We start from the raw sequence: 21,513 nt of genomic DNA on the forward strand, positions 1-21,513 counted from the left end.
TGTTATATTAAATACACTTTCGAAAAAAATAAAATTTAATGAGGACCGAAAGCATTCGATCCTAGTTTCACGTGTAATATGCCATTTCTCTGGAATGCATGCTTCTACAAACTACATGATAAAGAGAAGGAAACTTTTTATTATGGATGCCATAAATACTTCAGTTGCAGCTCTTCGTTTTGATTTCTACAAATTATAATTTCATATTAAAAAAAATATAATTATTGCAGAATATTGTTGATTTCGAAGGTAGTTGATTGTAGGATAGAATTCTGTATCGTTTCCTTGGTAACATTACTTTGAAAGATTTGGATGTAGCAAAACTATAAATAAAACAGTCAGTCGTAAGGAAGTGTTGCGAATATGAATCTTAGAAAAGATTTTCAAACCAAAGTTGTCCTTAATAAGTAAATTCACATATTTATTCTTAACATTCAACTGCCGAATTAGGTGACATGGGTGGACTGGGAAGCGTATACTTTGCTATATTACTTAAATTCTTGTTAACATTTATCTAGATACATAAATGATAAATTCCACTAAAAGAGCACCGAAGACTAACCATACCTCCTCCAGAAGTGAACAGAATTTTTCTGGAAAATTGAAATAAATCTTGAAATAAGTGTACCAAGAAAATGGTTGATAAAAAAATTCTCTATACTGTAATAATATGGGTAGGTGAATGAATTTCTGATAAAAATTTGATTGCAATACTTCCTCTCACCACTAGAATGAAAATAGCGCAGATCTACAATTGTTTTGTAGAAAAGTTTGTACTTTAGATAGATTCCATGCTTTTCATCTCTAACCTCTCTAAAAAGTTTACAAACATTACGTGCTCTTTGTTTTCTTCCAAGATTCTCCCTTGTGGCCGTTTCTCTCCTTTCTATTGTTTTAAGAGGAAAGGAAATATATTTTATAGTGGTCTATTGTTTTTTTTTCTCTATCACTTTGGCGATTTCTGATGTAAAAGTAAATATTTAACAATCGTTGTTTTAACGTGTCTTTGCAGAATATAAATAGACTTTCAACAATTTATTGTGTTATATAGCACTGTAAGATTTTAAGTTGCTCTTTATAAAGTACTGTTCAATCAGAATATAAGATTTTATTCTTTACTTGTTTATTCTCATCTCAGATCAATCGCGCCGAAGAATATCTGATTTATTTTAGCCTTCAACTCTTGGAGGATGTATGTTAATAAGCGATCTATTACATAAGTGGGGGAATGTTGCATATGCTTTTCTTTTCTTTCTTTCTCTTCATTACTAAGGGAAATATTAAAAACTGTTCAGCCGAATTATTTTAAATTTTATACAAATTAATGCAAAAACCTTCAACTAAAAGCATTTATTTTGGATAAAAACATATAGGTCTTTTTTATTAATTATATTTTTGATATTGCTTATGATGTTAGAGTTTTCTAAGTTGTTTAAGCTTGCTTTTTTGTAAACTGAAAATCTGCGAACTTTGGACTTATTGAAGTTAATTACTGGAATTAGATTATTTAAAGATTGAATTATACTTTGAAACTCTAAATTTTTGCTAATCTTATCATTATAAAAGCATTAAGATGCCTTTCCTATGCTAGGAGCTATCACGGAACTTCATAAAATATTCCGTTTTCATCCCTTCTGAATTTTTAAACTTTTAACCAAGTAAATCGTGGACCGGAGTGTTTGCCAATCAGCGTTCTAAGTGCAGGATGTAATCAGTGTACGGAAATAATCAAAATTGAAAACTCTATAAAGGAAATGTAAGTACTTCCCTGATTGAAGATTAGACAAGGGCGGATAATTTCGCGGATCGTCTCAAATTTAAAGAAAATTGGCGGAACAAAACATCAACTTGCTGAACATATATTGTGGATTTAAGGCGATTTTTTCTTCATACAAAATATTTAAAAATAATTGTATTACATAATTTGGTTAGAGGGTCTCCCATTACATTACATGTAATGTGTATCCTACTCGCAACAATAGAAAACTAATTTTTTGTTTCGTCAAGAATTTATAAAAATGTAACATTTGTAAAATATTATGTTGAATTCCTTCCATTTTTTAAGCTCCTGAAATCAATATATCCTATAAATAACGTTTTTTATGGATACAACTTCAAAGAACATTATTTTAAATAATAGTCGTCTTACAGTATTTGTACGTATAATCTGATAAATATTTGTTAAGATTAAATTTCTACTGAAGAAAAGGAACTTTTTGTTGTACAAAGATAAGATTTGTTTACTTCACCTTTAACTTGGATATATGGTGAAATAAAGAATAGTGTATGTTAAGGCCGACCAGAATCGTATATTCTTACCAAGTTTGGCCTCAAGGGATACTAAAAAGGGACCAAGGGCAAGGAGCAAAGGGTAGCACTGGTGGTAGAAATCCTCGTACTTAAAGGTTCTTTCTTAGAAATAATATTTGTCATTGTCTACTATCACATTATACATAACAGTTTTTATTTGCACTAAAAAAATATATCAATATATTTACATAAACACAGATGTTAATATTTTTTTGTAGTGGATACATTTTTTATAATATTTTAGTGGGAGTAAGGTTTTTATTACTTTAGATTAAAAATATTTTAATAGCCATATAATTTCTATAAATACTTAATTAGGACTGAGAACAAGGCCTAAGGTTGAAATGACTTAGAATATAACTAGTCAAAAAATGCCTTGAATTAACACAAATCCCGCAATGTAATTTTCATCTTATTATTTTAATTTTATTTTACTACTAGCTAGAAAACTATTTAATGGGATCTGGTAGATTCGTTAATTAAGGTGAATCGTAACGTAATTTTAATTTAGAAGTGGTGGTGATGTAAGACATGGCAAGTAGGTGAGAAGAAAAAAAGATTATATTTTGTTTTGAGAATGTATTTTAGAAGAATTGTAAACTTAAACGAAAATGCAATTTTGGTAGCAATACATAGAAACAGGATAATCAAATTATCATTAGTCCTATAATCTGCTTAACATCACATTTGCAGATAAATTTAAGTCAATAAAAATGAGATGCTTTCAAGAGTTAAAAACATAAATACACTTTCATTTAACCACACATACTGGGAGCTCCATGCTCTTTGGCCACTCACACTCAACTTAATAGTTTAATACACACAAAGCAGATGCTTTGTAAAAGAGGAAATTAAAAAATGACAAGAGCTCCTCTATATGGATGCAGCTATTTGGAAAACACTGCTAATATTGACGTTGGTTACTTTTAGCATAAACCATTTTCATGTCCTGATTTTATAGGTTTCTCTTAAATCCATTATCTGGCTAACAGTATTTTGCAAATAATGGTTTATTTAACAGTTTTGCTTACATTTAAACGGAAAGCTCAAAAAGGTCCTTTACTGAATTGGACTACCTAGTCTCATGGCTCTGAAACCAAAGAAAATAATCTAAAAGAATTCTTTATTCTGTTGATTGAGAATTTTATTTTATTTTTTGTTTAACTTTAAACAGTTTTAACTCAATTGTATAAAAGAAAAATAATTATTTCTGTTTAAATAGACAATAAAGAATTTTTAAAATAAATTTGATAATATTGGAGAACAGTTCAAACTGATTAGATGATTTTTAGAGTCAATAATTTATTTATTATTTTTAAAGCAATTTATTCAAATAATTGGGGCTAAAGTTGAATGAAAATAAATAATTTTTTGTTTTGTCAAGGTTGAAAAAAAGAAATTGTGTCATCTTAATTGAAAGAAATATCAACTAATTATTGCTCATTAAATTGATTTGAAAATTGCAAAATATTATACAAGTTTCTTAAATAGCAAAAAAAGTTAACTCAGTTATACATTTCTAAAACACTACAAGTTACAGACAACACTTGTTTTCTCTTTTGATATTATTTCAACTATTCAGTGGGTTTTTTATACTCTGTGATGAAGGGTTTATTTTAGTTTTGAAAGAAGTTTATTTTAAGTTGAGTGTCAGCATTATCAATTTTTTTTTTTTTTTTGGTGTTTTAGTGCTTTGATCGGTCACCTGATAAAAGGTGTCAAAATAACTTACAAAGATGTTTCGATTTTGATTGGAGCAAAAGAAGGTTCACACCTGAATAAATCAGTGACTAATTTATAGCATTACAAAATAAATAGTTAATACAATTTTAATTCGTTTTTACGAAAAACAAATAATGATAATAATAACAATAATATAAAACCAATATCAAGTGGCACATTGATAATAAGAATTAAATGTGTTGTCAAAATTAGGTGTGCTGCAGAAAGGTCTTAGTTGAAATGATATTCCCATCTTTTCGGATAGTCAGGCTTCATTGAAGGCAGCTTGTAAGTCTTTCTGATCCCTTGTTTAGAAGTAGCGGAAGTTCTGGTGTGGCTTTACGGATGCAGTACACTGGGATTTCGGTAAATTAACCTGTTGACTAACTGGCGCAAGGAATGGGGCAGAAGTTCCATTAATTAATCCAAAAACTGTTGTAAGAATAACCAACGACACCGAGCGAACTCTCTCTCTCTCAGGTTTCTAAAGAGATAAACACTTAAGAACAATTTGGTTAGAGGTTAATGCCAAAGAAGAACAAAAACCCAGAAGCCTTAAACTAGGAAGGAATGATTATCCTGACATACTTCCAGCGTTCTCTATGTTCAGAAAACACCTTCACAGAGCAGGAAAGTGATCTTAAGTTTCATTTAATAGTAAATAGTTACAGAATAATAGAATAGCCAATATTTAATGTTCAAGGGCCACACCTGCAAACTAAATACTCGAGACAGTTTCTAAAACAGATTAATCTAAATTTAACCATACCATCATCAGGGCAAAAGTTAAAATAAAATTAATTTAATTTGCCACCAGCCAGTAAAGTCGTTTTTATCCTATACATCTTCAGCTGGAGTAAAAAGTGTGTTATATTTCATCTAGCAGCACAATATCACAGATGTTCCAGAGTTAAACTTTCAGCGTTAAATCTCACCAGCAGCAAAAATCTAGATTTTTGCCATTGATATTAGCTTTTTACTTGATTTTATTTGTTTATTATTAAACTTATTTAAAACAAAACACATTTTTTTTTTCGAAATGATTCCTATTATCTTTAAGAATTTAAAATTATTTTACGCCTCTTCACTATGGGACAGAACAATAGATTTCGGGGCTTAACCAGCCAATTACAGTTCCACTTTCTTAATAGATTTTTAGATCTAAACCTGTATTATATCGAACTCTACTGACTTTTTAGAAAAGAGAATATAGAAGCGCAATTTTCTATTGAAGAGATCAGATGTACTTCTTCGCCCTCAGATGATTTCAAGATGATTTTTCCTCAGACGGTTTCCCGTGATAAATTAATTTGGAAAATTTGACCCTATCACAATAATTTATCTTACAAAGATAAGAGACAGTACAAAAGTTGATATTTTCCTTAACTGAACTGGATCTTACTTACAGCAATGTGACATGTTGAGGCCACATTGATTAATATGATTTGTTATTACGGCACACATTGTAGGACTTATTAATGTCCATTTTAAATCATTCCTCTATTACATCAAAAGTAGAAAAATAATAAGTTTAACTAATTAAATATACGTATATTTTCTAATTTTATAAAAGCTGAATGGCATACAAAGATGAGTGGTATGTAAGATAATATGACAAAAGAAGTGTGACATTAACAATCTCTAATTATGATTTAATAAAGGAAAAACTTCTCCAGCCATAATTTAATTAATTTTCACAGGATGATGTACAGACATCCATTAGTTTTTCCAGTTCCTTGATTTTCAATGGAAACATAGTAATTAAGGTGTAACCTATGTCAAAGTCTGTAATGTATTCCCTTATTCATTATTTAATACAAAAGCGAATTACAAAATTCTCATTGAAAATTAAATATATTTCATTGTTAATAGCAACAATAATAATTTGATGTAATGGTTTTAACAAAATTGACTGTAATTATATTATTCTTGTAATGTCCTACCAGTAATTAGCTAAAATTCTTTGGTATGATGATAAATTAATATTGTACTTGACTTTCTTGTTGCCTGAAATAAGAGAAAATTCTACTTAAAATAAGTTAAACCAATTATTAGCTGCTTTAAAATTTATAAAAATTACACTAATATTTAATAAATCTTACAACTTTTCTTACTAATTACTGAACTAATTTAACAATTTCTTGCAATTTTACTGCAATTCACCGACTGGCCACGCTTTAGTTTACCTTTGGCTGTGCCAAGAAGTAGAATTACTCACAGTTTGTTTAATAGCATTTACTAACAAATTTTATTTGATCATTTAAAATTTTAATATTAATTTATTTCTTTCAAATTGATAAAATTTAATCTTTTCTCACTTAATTAAGACTTTATTAATTTCATTAATTTTTGAATTAGTAAATACTGAATATTTTGTCTATAGCGGCTTTCACAGTGCAATATGGTTTAGCTTCTCAAATAATTTACTTAATGGAGCAATCAGCTTCGGATGAAAAGAATCCTATATGTCACTAAAATTGCAATTTATAAAAAAAAATTAGAGTTATTGCTTCCATGTTACTGGTTCATCAAAAAATTTTGAAGCATTGTTTTTCTATTTTATTTTTCAGGTAGAATATGTTTACTATTATCATGTTATTTCAATAGGTATTTTGTTTATAAAATACTTATAAAACGAGAAATCAGTCAACTCTATTTTATGGGGAACTTCCCAGAAACAAATTATTACTGTTCAAAATTTCAAATTATGAAATAAGCAGATCAAAGCCTAATATCAATTTTTTATACTATCACCGGTTTTTAGTCTAATTTATTAATTAAAACATACATAATAATCATTAGATTCGTCACTATTAATTCTCCAAAAACTATCATAAAAGTATACTTTTCAAGGAAAACTAAGTTATTATTGTTGTTAACCATAACTGAAAATTTAATATGACCTTAGTTTGGCTGTAAACATTTATAAACTATGCAAACATTATTATGTCGCAATATATTAGGAAAGCAAAATAATGATTAAATTTCATCGTTGTTTTTTAAAAACATTGGATTCTTTTTTATTTAAAAACAAAAACGTGAAAACACACGCAAATTTCTCTAACTTCAATTTTTAAGGTCTTAATTTGTACATTTTCTCCAACTTTTTTTTGAAACACATTTCTTTCTAATCTGCACTCTTTTAGTTTAGAAGGATGTCTTCGAAGTTTAGGGAGAATCGACGGGTCAGTTTCAGGGAGAAAAAAATTGAAAAAGTGAAACACAGATTCAATGAGTGCTGCTTTCTGTTGAGGAATTTTGATAATTAACTCAACATAATAAAGAGAATTGGCCATAAATCTCAAAATGCCATGTTAGGTTCAAGAATTACCTTCTGATTCTAGTTTCCTCTCTTATCTCCCGGTAATAACTTTTAAGAAATTTTCTTGAAACAACGTTTAATAAAATTTTTTTATACCAACAAGTGTCATTCATAATTAAACAGACAAATAGCTGTACATCAGGTCTGTGAGGAGGATGAGCTAGGAGAAAATTTCTGACAAGCGACAAAATCTTCCGTAAAGATGACTCCCAGTTGAGTAATTTAGACCGTAATTTACGAAAAGGTTTTTTCTGACTTAGAGGAACTCAACATGTACATTTCCTTTCGGAAAATCGTTTTAAAAAATTTAGTAAACATCGCTATACATGGTCTAACCAATAGTAAGAGAAAGTAAGAGGGATATTAGAGAATACTCTCTTGCTCTAAATGATCTAACATAATCGATTTAAACACACTCCATGCTGGGTGAGATGTAGGAATAAAGGTACCTATTTGCCGTCAGAACATGCACATTAATAGCTGTGATACAGTTGGCATGGAGCCAACGTATGATCTTGTGTACTCTGTCTTGCTGCCAAAGTGAGTTATTCAACATTAATGGCCACAACCTCCGCTCTGGTTAGATTTATATCCTATTTGATATCAATTCTCGCTTAGGGTTTAGTGTTACTAAAGAAATTAAGCATTCCCCATTTATTTTATTTTCATTTCTCTCTCTAAAGAGGAAGTATTTACTAGTGCAGATTTTTAATGTTTACTTTTAAGAACACCTTCTCACCTGGAATCCACATACTAGACTGAAACGGAAAGAACTAAACAGACGATTCAAACTTTTCTCTAGATTTCTTGACAAACGATAGAAACTTTCATTGAACAACAAACAACTTATTTACACCTTGACACTAAAACATGTCTGGACTTACGGAATGGAACTTTGGGGCTCAGCCAAAGCTTCCAATATCTACAAAATCCAATCCTTCCAGTCAAAAACACTCCGTAGAATCGCTAATGCTCCTTACTTTGATTCTAATTCTAACTTGCACCGAGATCTCCTTGTTTCTTATGTTTCTAAGTGCCTGCTTGGCCTGAGTGCCTGCTTGGCCTGAGTGCCCTTGTCGACGACCTGTTCATATTCAAGACGGTTTGACCTCTGTTACCTGCGATGTCGGCGAACAAATTCTCAACTAACCTGAGCTTTAAAGAAACTTCCCCCAGGCTAATTTGTTTAAAAATAATAATTTAAATAAATCAATTGTTTCACAACTGTGCAATTAGTGCTTCAAATTTACACAAAAATTGTAAAAGCTGAAACGCATTTTTGAAGCACGGAGGAAAAAAGAAGAAAATGAATCTATCCAGTGGGAATCACTCAATTAATTGATTTTTTTTTTTTAAGCTTGGATGGCAAGTAAAGCTTTTAATAAGCTTTATAAAATATATAGGATTTATAAATGATAGATCCATAGATCTGTAGAGAAAAGAATGAGGCTGCAATTTCTTTTAAACGCCAAAAATCAATTGATCTGAGAAAATCAAACATTTTTTGTAACTGGATTTAGAAAGCTGTCAAGAAAAAACCGCTGAGTATACAGAATTGAGTAAAAAGAAAGAAACAGTATAAGTACAAGTGATGATGGCATTGGTCCAAAAGCTTCAAATCATTGACACCTGTAAGACACTTTTTATACCATCTCCGCTAAAAAAAGAGAGGCACTTCGCTGAAGGATATTCTTTGCTAACTTATTATGAAGGTTCACAAACTAATATAATGTTTGATCCACTTACAAGTTTTCATTTTTGAGCTCAAACAATTCACACCCAGAAAAATCTTCTTTTTTTTCAAGTTTTTCACCCATTACTTTCTCGTCCTAGTAACCAAAAAGGGCACCAATGTTTGTAAGAAGCAATAAAACTTGTGCAGGCTGTGGCATAAATTGTAGTTTACTCGTATTCCTTATCGCAAGAAGTTTAGACTCTGCCCTTCACATACAGTTTCCAAATCTTAATTGATGTCAAGGCCAATATTTTAAAACAATGTTACTTTTAATCTTACTTTGACAGATTTGTCTTTTTATTCTAAGACTTCCTTTCATATCCAATTAATGGTAAATTAGTGAAAGACGAAAGCCTTCAATTGTCCCTAATGGACTAAATGCAACCGTCTGATGTAGTAATTAGCATGCAAAACAATAACACGCACATACCAAATTTAAATATACGTTTTAAGTTTATGATAAACAACTCTAAACAAATCATTTAATAAAAAAACATTCTGCGTCTGTTATTAACTTGTCACAGTTAATAAATTGATTTAACTGGAAATTTGAAGAGAGATTTTCGTGTGTTGTGATAACTCTAAATCAGGACCAACAAGTGAATGGCCTAAACTATAAATTTGAATATCAATTGCAATGATATCCGCCTTGTTCTTCCAATCGCTTGCACCAGTCTTGTCTACTTTTCTTCCCATTTCTATTCCTAACAGGTAGCAAAAGGATAACTAGACGAAGGACATATTTGAAGGATGGACAAAGCCCGTCTTCCAAAAGAATGCTTTCGAAACGAAAGTGATAGGGAAGCCTTCCAGAGAAAGAAGACGGATCTCCTGGGAAGAGAATGTTAGAAGAGCTTTACAGTGGGGATCCAGGACTTTGGTGGAAGTCTAGAATCTTGAACAGAAATTTCTGGTAGTCCTTTTGGTAAGCCTCAACACCATAGGGTAGGTGAGGCAACCCTCTGCAATTTACTGCAAGGAAATTTGTTATTTTTTTACTCTGTTGATATTTAGGGATTATATTTGAACTTGCACCTATTAGGTAGACATTATTTTTAAATATTTATTTATCCAGGTCTTAGAAGGAAAAGAAATAAAATTGGTCGCAGAATGTTTCAGTGAATCCATTCCAGGTGAAATACTTCAATTTTCTATCATATTTCCTTATGTCTTTTTTTACGAGTCTTAATTTTCTGTTTTATTGAAAATAAAATCTTATTCAGAAATTAATTAGTTGACTAAGAACTTAAGCGGATCAAAGCGGTGGCAAACTCCATATTTCTCTCTCTCTCTCAAAGAACCTCTGCTTTTTACTCCCTTTTCAAAACAGGGAGTTATTATATTCTCGTTCTGATTGAGGCACAAATGCATTGAGTGATTTAAAATGTAATGGGCTGAACTCTAAAATCGCATTTTATCTAATCTTCACTTGATATTTGTCTCATTTCTCCAAAATTGAAAATTTATCTGCGTTCATTTAATCTAAATTTTTGTTTCATCATAGTTTTACGCATTTTTACAGCCTTGATAACGATTATAGTGAACCTCGTTTATCCGTTTCGAAAGGTTCAAGGTCTGCCCCTGCATGGACTTTTATTGCCCGAATTTCTATCGTCCTTTTGCATCCTTTTCAGATATAAAATAGAACGATTAAATGAGAACTTGTTTAAATTGTTTAATCAATAATAATTATCATTATTATTTCAAAACGGGTTTATTATTATCTAAGGCGTAGACTTCTACATGTTCTTAGACCTCAGAGATAGTTATGTAGATGTAGGGCTAGAAATTATTAAATCAAGCAGCTTAGATAAATTAAGTAATAGCTTCAGTTAAATAAAGTAATAGCTTGCTTCAGTTTTTACCGCGAATCGCTATTAAACATCATTGAACAAAGTGGTTGTTAAAACTAGATAATCCTTGCAGTAAACACAAATGTTAAACTTTAGTTAGTACTTTAAATGTTATAACACTATTATACAGTAGTAAATAAATTACTGTTCACTATTTTTGGTGACTGATTTATTGTTTTAAAGAGGATGAAAAATAAATGCCAATTTCAGTCATGATATATTTTTTATTATGCCGAGCTTTCGACCTAGAGACAGGTCGGTCATCTTCAGGGCTAATTTACAAAGTAATATTTTACATCATTAAAGCATTGGTGTGCCTTCTGTCTTGTCTGTTCATGGACTGAAAATCTCAGTACTAATAAAAATCTTTGCAATAAATTGTTAAAGAGGAAAAAATAAACATATATAAACAAAAGAGCTAAAAGAAAATCCAAGAGTTAAACGGAGTCTAGTGGCACACAATATACTCCCTAAACACATCGAATTCAGCACATTTATAGCAAGATTTTTCAAACACTAAGGCGTGTAAACACCAGAAGTGTTGTATGCATAAAACATTTACTGCCTCAATAATTTATTGAAGGGAATAGTAGTGTGCCTAACTTTACTCGCTGGTTACAGCTGTTAGAGATGGTAAAGATTTTATCTCTCATTTCACCGCGCTCTTGCCAAACAATTTGTGCACTATACGGGTTTGTGATTTTTATCATTTCAATAAATAATTTTCTCAGGTTTATTGTTTCAATATGTCATAAAAAAACTATTTAAAACTTTCTAGCGAAATGTAACGTAATTATTTCCAGAAACTTAGAATTTAAACGAAAAGAAAATAGTTGAATTTTATTTTATTAATATTCATTGTAGTGTATCGATTTCGTTGAAAGAAGTGGTGCCCATCAGAGCTCCATCAAGAAATAAATATTCTCTGTGAAAAAATTTGGAACCAAAATGGTAAAAACATCATCATAGGTTTCATTTAGATTCAAATGGAATCCTAAGGCGATCGCCTCGAAAATAATTGAAACGTTTCTATACTCTCATATTTCGGGTAAACTAACCCATTCCAAGTCGGTATTTCTTTTTTACACTCTTGGTATGCTTAAAAGATAGTGATCCGTGGTTAAAAACTGAATAACATTCTAAAATGCTCTTAGGGAGTGTTTAACTGAAGGTTTTTAAAAAAAGTATTCAAGGATTTACAGAATGTTTCAGCAAAAATCAAATGACAAACAATGATAAACTGATCTTTTAGATATCAGTAGTTTTGCCTGCTGCCTACAGGTACCGTTGGTGGCCTTCATCTGGGCTTTCATTAGGAATGAAGTAGATGCGAACTTAAAAGACCGTAAAATTGTATAAATTTGTACAATCACAGCGAACAAATCTACATGGCCCTAAAGCACCTTCTAATGAAGGGGACCAATGCTACCAAAAACATTTACTACTAAAAGAATTAACCTTAAAAATAGACTATCTCCGACCGACCTTTGATGATAAAAAATTTCTCATTAAAAAGATTTTGATATTAAAAACAAAAGACGATTAGGTAATAGGGCAAAAAAAAGCTTTATAAGGTATTTAAAACCAAATTAGGCAATCAAGATTTATCAAAATGTCACGAAACTGTTTATTTTTTTAAAAATGTAATAATGTAATATTCCAAATCTCTCCGCAAACTAAATTATCAATTTGTGCTTTAATTTTCTTTCGTCTAATTACTAGCTAATAACTGACTAGTTGTTACTGGTCTTTCAGTTAGTTTAGAGTCTGCTGGATTATTGGTAACAGCTAGTACTAACAGCTTTATTTTTTTAAAGTCTGACATCCATTCCATTCACATCACTGGGCGCACTTCTGCAACAATATCAGATCAACTAAAGAAAATAAAGTGTCACTGCGGAATGAATAAATAACTTTATTGTTTATTTGTATTATTTAGTAAATGTCTAGTAGAGAAATTATCCGCACAAAGAAGGTGGTTAACGGAAATAACCCTTGTTATTTCTCCAACATGCGGATGGACTAATTGATACAGCTGAGATATCGATCTCTTTTTCCGAGATGGATAATTTTGGAACCGCTTCCATTTAAAGTGGCGGAATGGAATTCCATGAAACATTCCAATTATTAAAAGCTCAACACTCAGGAGAAAAACAGTTCTTAAAATATTGTATTTCTAAGATGAAAAGTTATTCTAAGAAAATATATTTGTTCATCATTAGTGAGGAAAATATAAATAATCTTGAGGAAAATTCAGTTCCTCCCGAATACATTTTTTTTTTATTTTATTATAGAATTTTATTATAAATAAAGATAAAAATGTATATAAAGTATACATAAAACTGGCTTACGGTCACACACTATATTGATTACGTGAACGGCGGCCATCCAGTGATGGTAGCCGTAATAGGCACTTACGGCGTTTAGGACTGCCACTCTGGATAGCCGATGTCAGGCATTCAGATGGTCGCGCGACAAGCAGCGCCTCTAACCTCTTGGAGGGTTCATGGGAAGAGCTGAGATTGGAAGGGCATTGATAAGTGGATTTAATTGGAAGGATAGTTAGGCATAAAATTTCAGGTAACGGAGTTAGGCTTTGGCGGGAACAAAGGGATTTTTTTTAAGTCGGTATGGATGTTGAGGTTTGAAATGTAAAAGCGGAGCATTGACTATGGTAAGTAGGAGTTTGGATTGTAAGGATTGAATGCGATTGTGGTTTGTGCGTTTGGTAGTCCCGTATAATTCAAGTTATCGTTTGTTTTGTAAAGTGAGTTAGGCGCGTTTGTCTAATACTTTCTTAAACATTCTGTATCTGTGAGTTCGTTTGATGTGTACCTTTTAATACCAGACATTTTGTTGCGTTATTTAAGGAACCGACTTTGAGCCGTAAGAGTGCATGCAGATGTCCTTCCACGTTTTCTTCATAAATTTTTAATTTAATTTCCTTGAATAAATTCACCTAATAATAATATTTATTTAATTAGAGCAAATAATTAAATTATTTAACATTTCTATTGTTTAAATATTTATTAATTGATGGTGACACAATCAAATATTTTTCAAACAACAAAAATAAAAAGAAAAAAGAAAAGAAACAAACAATAACAAATTAAATAAATCAATTGAAAACAAAATTATGTATTGTAAAGTGATTGTAGAAACTAATAACTCTTTAATTAGGATGACAAGAGTTATTATTAGGACAGTCTTATTCTATAGAAATAATTTTAAAAAAACTGTACGATTAATTATAACAAATTTAAAATGAAGTGTCTGGTCATTATTAAATAATTCATTGCGTTCTTTTAATTTAAAAAGTATGATTCTTATTACATAAATTTTTCTTAATTATTTTCTTTTAATTTTTGTTTTTAAACTTAATTAAATTTTTGAAACTCCTTTTTTATAAAAAGATTTCTGAAAGTCGTAACACTGATTAGATCCATAAAATGTTCATATTTAATGCTCGGCTAATATCTTAACGTTTAAGCACATTTAGTGAACTTTGACAAAACAATAGAAAGAAAGTTGACTCGTTTTTTAGAACATGAGCTTGAGAGAGATATTTGAGCAAAGTGAAGGAAATTAAGGGAAAACAGTTTAGCGGAACTGGATTCTGAGTTTTTGAAATTATACTTCCTCTTCCTGCTACGATCGTGTAGATTGTTTATTTTTAGTTTTCACTGGAATGAAGTGTTTTTCAACAATCTTTCTTACTGTCCTTGTTTACGGTGATTTAAAAGCAGAAAAAGACAGATTACTTAATTTTCCACTGCAGAAGATTGCAGCACGCTTAAACCCTTAGTAGTGATTACTATCTTGGAAAAATTATAGAAATTATCAAACCGGATTTGACTTAAGTGGACATCTCATTCAACTTTAACAGAATACATACACTGGATGACAAAATTGGTCCAAATTAACCTCAACCACTTACTGTTAATTTATCCTTTATAGTGAAGACAAGTTTTTTGAATTTTTCCCACAATCATTTCCAGTGCCATTTAACAACCCTCCTTTAACGAGGAATTGTTTTGGATTTTTTTAAAAAAATCTAAATTAAGTTTAACGATGTCATTCGAAACAATTTGTGTTTTTGCAGAATACATCTGCACAATACATGCATGTGAATTATTTGCTTGAATTGCCAGAAACCTTTTCTCGACGCCATTCATTACGTTACCTTTTCATTTCTCACTCTTGTTCCTCTTCTCGGCGAAAAACCAGATTTCGTAAAGCGTCAACCTTCTCTTCTACGTCAAGTAATTAAATGAAATTATGTTTCCTTTAATTTAAAAAGAAGGCAAACAGCTCTTGCATGCACGTAGATGTTGCTGGCTGTGAAAGCAAATACAAACACTAGTCTACAAATTTTGCTTGCAAAACGTGATGATGCTAATAAATAATTCTTAAATTCGAATGCGATTTAGTGTAACATTTATAGTGTACAATAATTATCTTGCGATTTTTTCAATTGCATTATTCTGTGTATTTCTTAAATGAATTGGATGAACGATCAAGAGATTGTTAATAATTGGTGTATCCAAAGCCTCAAATCGGATCGGCCAGGATTTACGGGCTAAACGCAAATATGGAGGATAATTTTTCCCAAAATCATCATTGAAAGAACTTTGTCTCCCTTAATTATTCCCTAAATTCTGTTTAATTTTTTTACATTACTTTATTTTTAAGTTCTGCTTATTCATTTTCAGCTAATCCTGTAATCCTGTCAGGAATGAAAAACGGCTTTAAAAATGTTTATAAAACGGCTCAAATATTGTTTAAATATTTACCTACTAACTAAAGATACATTAAATATACATAATGCAACATTTTTCTAGCACAAATTAATTTAGAGGTACTGTAACATTAAACTTTCTCAAAACGGCTTCCTATCTAAGGTTGATGGCATGATGCTATGCAATTAATCACTTTCAGGTAATATGATATTAATTACCATGCAATATAATTACAAATGGTTCAGTAAAAAATAAATATTTTAAGAAAATTTGCCACTTAAATTTGAAATAATTGCACAAAGAGAAAGTTGAACAGGTCGCTCCAGCTTTCCAGAAGTAACAGTTGCAATCTACACGCAAATACGTTTATGTAAACCATATATAGTGTATATCTTCTTAAATATTTAATAGGATTGCAGACTTGTTTATAGAAACAAGTTTTGTCATTAGTGTCACTTCGATACTCTTATTTCCAAGCGAAAATAATTTCAAATCTTGTTCTTAGATAGCTCCTAATCCACTTTTTAATATAAATGATTCAATTTCAAGTGCCGTACAAACACAGTTTTTCTCCTAAGAGTCGGACCCTGAGCCATACCAGCTCTACAGCAATACAGTTTCCTCTTCCTCCTGAAGAATCCTACATAGGCTATTCACTCGTAGGTCAAAGCGTGCGTTCAACATTTATCTATTCTTTGATACAATTTTCAGTCTCGCTTCTCGCTTTTTCTGCTGAAAATTCCCTTGTTATCAGCTGGACAATTCTTTTAACGCAGATCAGTGGATTCAGGCAATTCAGACTAGGCAGGCACAAGGCCACGCCTGTCCTTCACCAAATACCTTGTAATGATATGGAACCTCCTGGATAAATTACCATCTTACAAACAATCTTTCAGCTCTTGACGGCAATTGGGGATTCTGCGAATATCTGGGAAATACTAGAGGTAATCGCGAACAATGCTCCTTTTGAGACGAATCTGAAGAATAACAGTTTTAAATTGATGAAAGCATGCCGACTGAATTCAATGATAATCCATGACCTCCATTAATAATCCATGCTTATTCTTTGATTTTCCATTCTTGGTCTCTTTCTCAGCATCTTCCTGAATTTCCAAACAATGATAGATCCTTCAGTATAATCGTTGAATTTTATTATTATATTACTCCTTATAGACACAACGCAATCAGAGCATGCACAAATCGATAAAGAAGAGATAAAAAAAAAATTAACCTTGTTCTCATATGACGTCACTACTTACACCAGACTTAGATAATTACGTAGGTGGGTTGTTCCCATCCCTGTCGCCTTCTTCTCTTTCTTTTTTTACTTTTCTAACAACTTTACCGTAATACTACAAGAGAAATATCTTTATCTCAAACCTTACCCTTCCCTTAGACGATCCGCTGAAGTTGCTGACGTAGGCGACACATTATGATGCAATATCTAATGAAGTTTTAAAAAAAATCGACCGACTGGAAATAAATTCTGAACACTGTTCATTGGATGGAATAAAAACGAGATGTTAATTTGGTGTAAGATAGTTGGGTAAGGCCGTGGAAGATTTATTGTTGGCAAGGTTTTTCTCTTTGAAGTCTGTAAATCATGTGGGGTCCATGGCTAGAGTAGGCGAGAATCCCTCTAGTGGAGTGTAGAGTGAAATTTTATCAATGAATAGTGGGTGTATTCATTATATATATCTCTCGTACACACGTTACGATTACTGAAAATTCAGATTATTGAAGGAAATTTAATTAATGGATTTTTCTAGAAAATTTTTGCTCGTAAATTAAGCTTGAACAGGAAAAAAAAAGTCTGCCAGTTCAAGGTTTGCAAAAAAGAAAATTGAATAAAGTGAGGAAATGTGAGCTTTTAACGAGAGGAAATTTAATAAAAAGCAAATATTGACAGCTCACTGTATCTAAACCAGTTTTCCTAATTCGTCAGTTATATTTGGAATAGTAATTATGAAACTTATTTGTACAAATTTACACTCTTATTACATTTTAAATTATAAATTATCGCAATCTGTATGTTAGATAATATATTGATGAATAGCTGCTTTATTCTGTTAATATCTGTGCTTTAATTTTTTTTGAATGTGGACATTTTATTCAAACTGGACTAACAAAATGGACTTTATGTACCTTGCCTAGAATACAACTGTTGGGAAACAGATAAAGGTATTACATTTCAAAAAAAAAAAAAAAGTGAAGAAACCAAGAGTTGAGAATCCTGGACTGGTCCTGGATATGATAGGAAAGTTAGGAATGCTAAGGTGGTTGGGGCATTTATGTAAGATGAATCCAGATCGAGCAACTCAGAACTCTTGAAGATCGTCCAGGAGTAAGAAGATGTTAGATTGAGTTCGGAAAAAAATGAAGTTGAAGATAGAAGCAACAATCCTTGATGTTGGCTGCTAAAATCTTAGAGTCTAGCTCAAGAGAGAAGTTCACGAATTGATGGCATCAATAGATCTCTTTTTCTTTGTTTTTCCTACCCATTACTCAATGGATGATCTTTAAACCTGTTTGTTCTTTCCGTCAATAATCCGTATCAAAATCATAGCTAAGGTTGGGAACAGTTTGATCTTCAGATAACTCTTCTTCGCTTCCAATATTCAGAATCTCTTTTAGCCATCACTCATCATTTCTATAACGTGGCTAGATCACTGATGAGCTCTAAATCATCTCCGGATTCTCTACATTCAATTTTATCTTATCTCTTCTTCTCATTTTTTCATTTTTACCATCTAGACAATATAACCGCCCCTCCTTAATGAATCCGCTTCTACAGCCTCCAGCTAGCTCTGCTGACGTCCTCCCTGCTGCTCCGCCGATCACTTTGCTGTCTACAAATGCGTGGATAATTCGTAGCCTGTTTCGATATTATCTGCTCCGGAAACGCTTTCCTAAGCAGAGTTCTGCTCTCTCACAAGAGTACATTTATTCCTGCGTTAACCTATGATACAACGAAATAAAATTGTTTCATTTTTCTTGACAACTATTCAACATTATTAAAAATTCAATCTGAATTTTGATATTTCATTTCAGCAGACTAGCCTCCAAATCTCTATATGACCTCGATATTAAAGCCAGTCTCAACAGGATAAAAAACAAATAGTCAAAATGTCAATCTAAATGTAGAACAACATTGCAATACGTACAACTTCCTTGTGAGCGTTCAATCCAGCCAGTTAGGAACAAAGATGAGCGATGTGGTAATGATGGAAAATATTACACCAGGATCATGATTTTCTCAAACTACTCAAGTGTGATGAATTGGTTTTGAGGGCTGAGATATCATTACAATCACAATATCCTCAACAATTTCCCCAGATTGTACGGAAGGGATTCTAGGGCGATCAGAAAAATAAAAAAAAAATAAAAAAATAAAAAATAAGTGTAGGCTGTTTTGTAATAACGAATTGACTCACTATTAAAAATCAGTCTATGAATCAATATCGCAATAAACTATTCTTCAGCATTTGCTATTAAGCAATGAACTAATAATCTGTATTAAATTATTAATGGCCTCTAATTTACAATTACTTCATATTTCTAAGCTCGTTATCTAAGATATCCAGTTTAATGACGTATACAAGATTGTAACATTTATTGATTTAATCTATCGATAGAAGAAAAAGATTATGATAATAATTATCAATGAAAGATTAACTATTGAAATATGGCCAAATGGCGACAGACATTGCGTTACTTATATGATAGAAGTTAATTTTTTTTGGATGATTCTTGATTTTTAGGTGCGATACTATTATCTCTATTACAAATAGATAATTTTTGATTTTGGGAACATTTATTTAAAAATTACATAATTGATGCACTATATAAACCATTTGCAATAATTGATAGATAAATTATGACAAAGTCTAAATGTGAATCTGACCGTCTACTCTGTTTTAATACAGAAAAAAAGTTAATGCTAATTTTTGTTTAGTGTTTAAGAGCAAGTACTGCAATCTCGCCTAGTTTTCAAAATTGTATTTTCACAATTCTTTTTTTGGAAATGATTTGGAATATAATAAAAGTTCTTAGCGAATACAGACTTTAACGGATAGCCTGTTAACGTTTGTGTAAAAAAAAAAAAAAAGTTATAATAAGTTTAAACCAAAACATCCATCCATCTGTATAAATAAAATTCCAGTAGATAAAAGAATCATTAATTACAACTTGAATGATGGGTAAATCATCTGATGATGAAGATACATGAAGACAGATTTCCTCTGTTTACCCAACAACTTGAAAATTAAAAATGACAATTTGTATCTTTGCAATAGAAACGCAAAATAAATAAATTAATAACCTCTTTATTATGAAAAAGTATGCGCACCTTTCTCAACAATAAAACTTCCTTAATCTTTTGTAAATTAGTTTCAGTTTACAAGAAAGTGTAGCGAGAATAAAGATATTTGAAACTTTATTCAAATACTTTTAAAAGTTGTTTTATTCTCTTCATTTATTTATTTTTATTCTAAAATTGTTTTTCTTGCCAATTTTCCATAGAAATAGGATCCGGCTTACTTTTATTGAACGTGGGTCCGTTTTCCTTGAATTATTCAAATAGTTTATTTTACATAATAAAATATACAGATATCGTTTACGAAGGTTTACGGAAATCGATACGAATGTTTCTACAACTTGAGATGCCATTTTTTAGTGACTCAATTTAAGTATAATAACATAAATATAGCTATTGATGCTATCATGATTTGAAGTGATGAAGGAATTCAAAGCAGCTTGCGGCTAGCTGCCGTCTGCTATTCTATTAAGACTAGGCTGCAAAGAAGAAAGAAAGAAGTGCCAAGGGTCTTGCAAAATCCCCGTGAAAGTCTGAAGTGCCCACTTCAACAAACACTGAAGAAGTGGCTGTACCATCCCCCTAGTTTTAATTGAAAAAAAATCCCTTGCAACTTGACGTGGCAAGAGGGTAAAAAAAAGAACTTGCTCCCGAACAGTTTGTTTAAGCCAAGTGATGTTTAGTCTCTGAAATTTGTAAACTATAGCCTGTCTCTCTTTTCTCTTCCTCTTGTATTCTAATTTAAAAAAAACTTTTGCTCCCTTCATACTCTATTGCTATAATTTACTTTTTATTTTAATTAGAGATATTTTATTTAAATTAACTTTGCACGCAGAAGAACTCTTGGGTTTTAATAAGAATAAATTATAATAACCAACTTGGAAATCTGTTGTAAATGACAGTAAATAATTTAATGAGGTCCATTAAATTTCATTCAACTTTATGTAATCATTACATAAAACTCGCGCCCATTTGTAAATAATCATTGTGAAAATAATAGGGAAAGGTTTTGTTCTTTCAGCTGCTATTAAAGTGAATTGGACGAACAAATCGTTCTTCTAAGACTAAGCGAACAGTTTATCGTTGTATAGCCTCGTCTGGACGCCTATCGAAGGCATTAACACGTCGAGGCAGCCAGTGGTGTCCAAAAAAAAGGCTTCAGAAGGGAAATCAATTAGACATCATTATAGTCTCGATGAGTCCCCTTCTAGTTTGAGGCTAAATAATTAAAGATTGATAGTAATGAATTTTTTGGATGAAAAGTATCATCTTAAGTTTGTTGCTGGTTAACCATTTTAACATAAAGCAATTTTTGGAACAGATATTCATAGATTTTATAACTGTTTGCAAAAAAAGTATAATCTCTTGCAAGAAATATTGTTATATATTTGGCTTACGTGTATTTTATTTAGTATAAGTTCTCTTGATGCTTAATGCCATTGTTATATCTAGAACAATTGGTAAAGAAATTAAGTATGAAGTGCTTGCTGCTCCTAAAAATGGACCAGACTTTTATA

At 31.1% G+C, this 21,513-nt stretch overlaps 1 protein-coding gene across 1 annotated transcript in view; it reads right to left on the minus strand.

Moving 5' to 3' along the window:
- The window catches only part of LOC141454521 (organic cation transporter protein-like), a 55,798-nt gene that overhangs the window by 12,692 nt on the left and 21,593 nt on the right, over positions 1-21,513 (minus strand). The gene's annotated exons all lie outside the window — the stretch shown is intronic.

Source organism: Rhodnius prolixus, unplaced genomic scaffold, assembly GCF_049639745.1.
Source record: "Rhodnius prolixus isolate KJV_2025 unplaced genomic scaffold, Rpr scaffold_1, whole genome shotgun sequence".
NCBI classification, from domain to species: Eukaryota; Metazoa; Arthropoda; class Insecta; order Hemiptera; family Reduviidae; genus Rhodnius; species Rhodnius prolixus.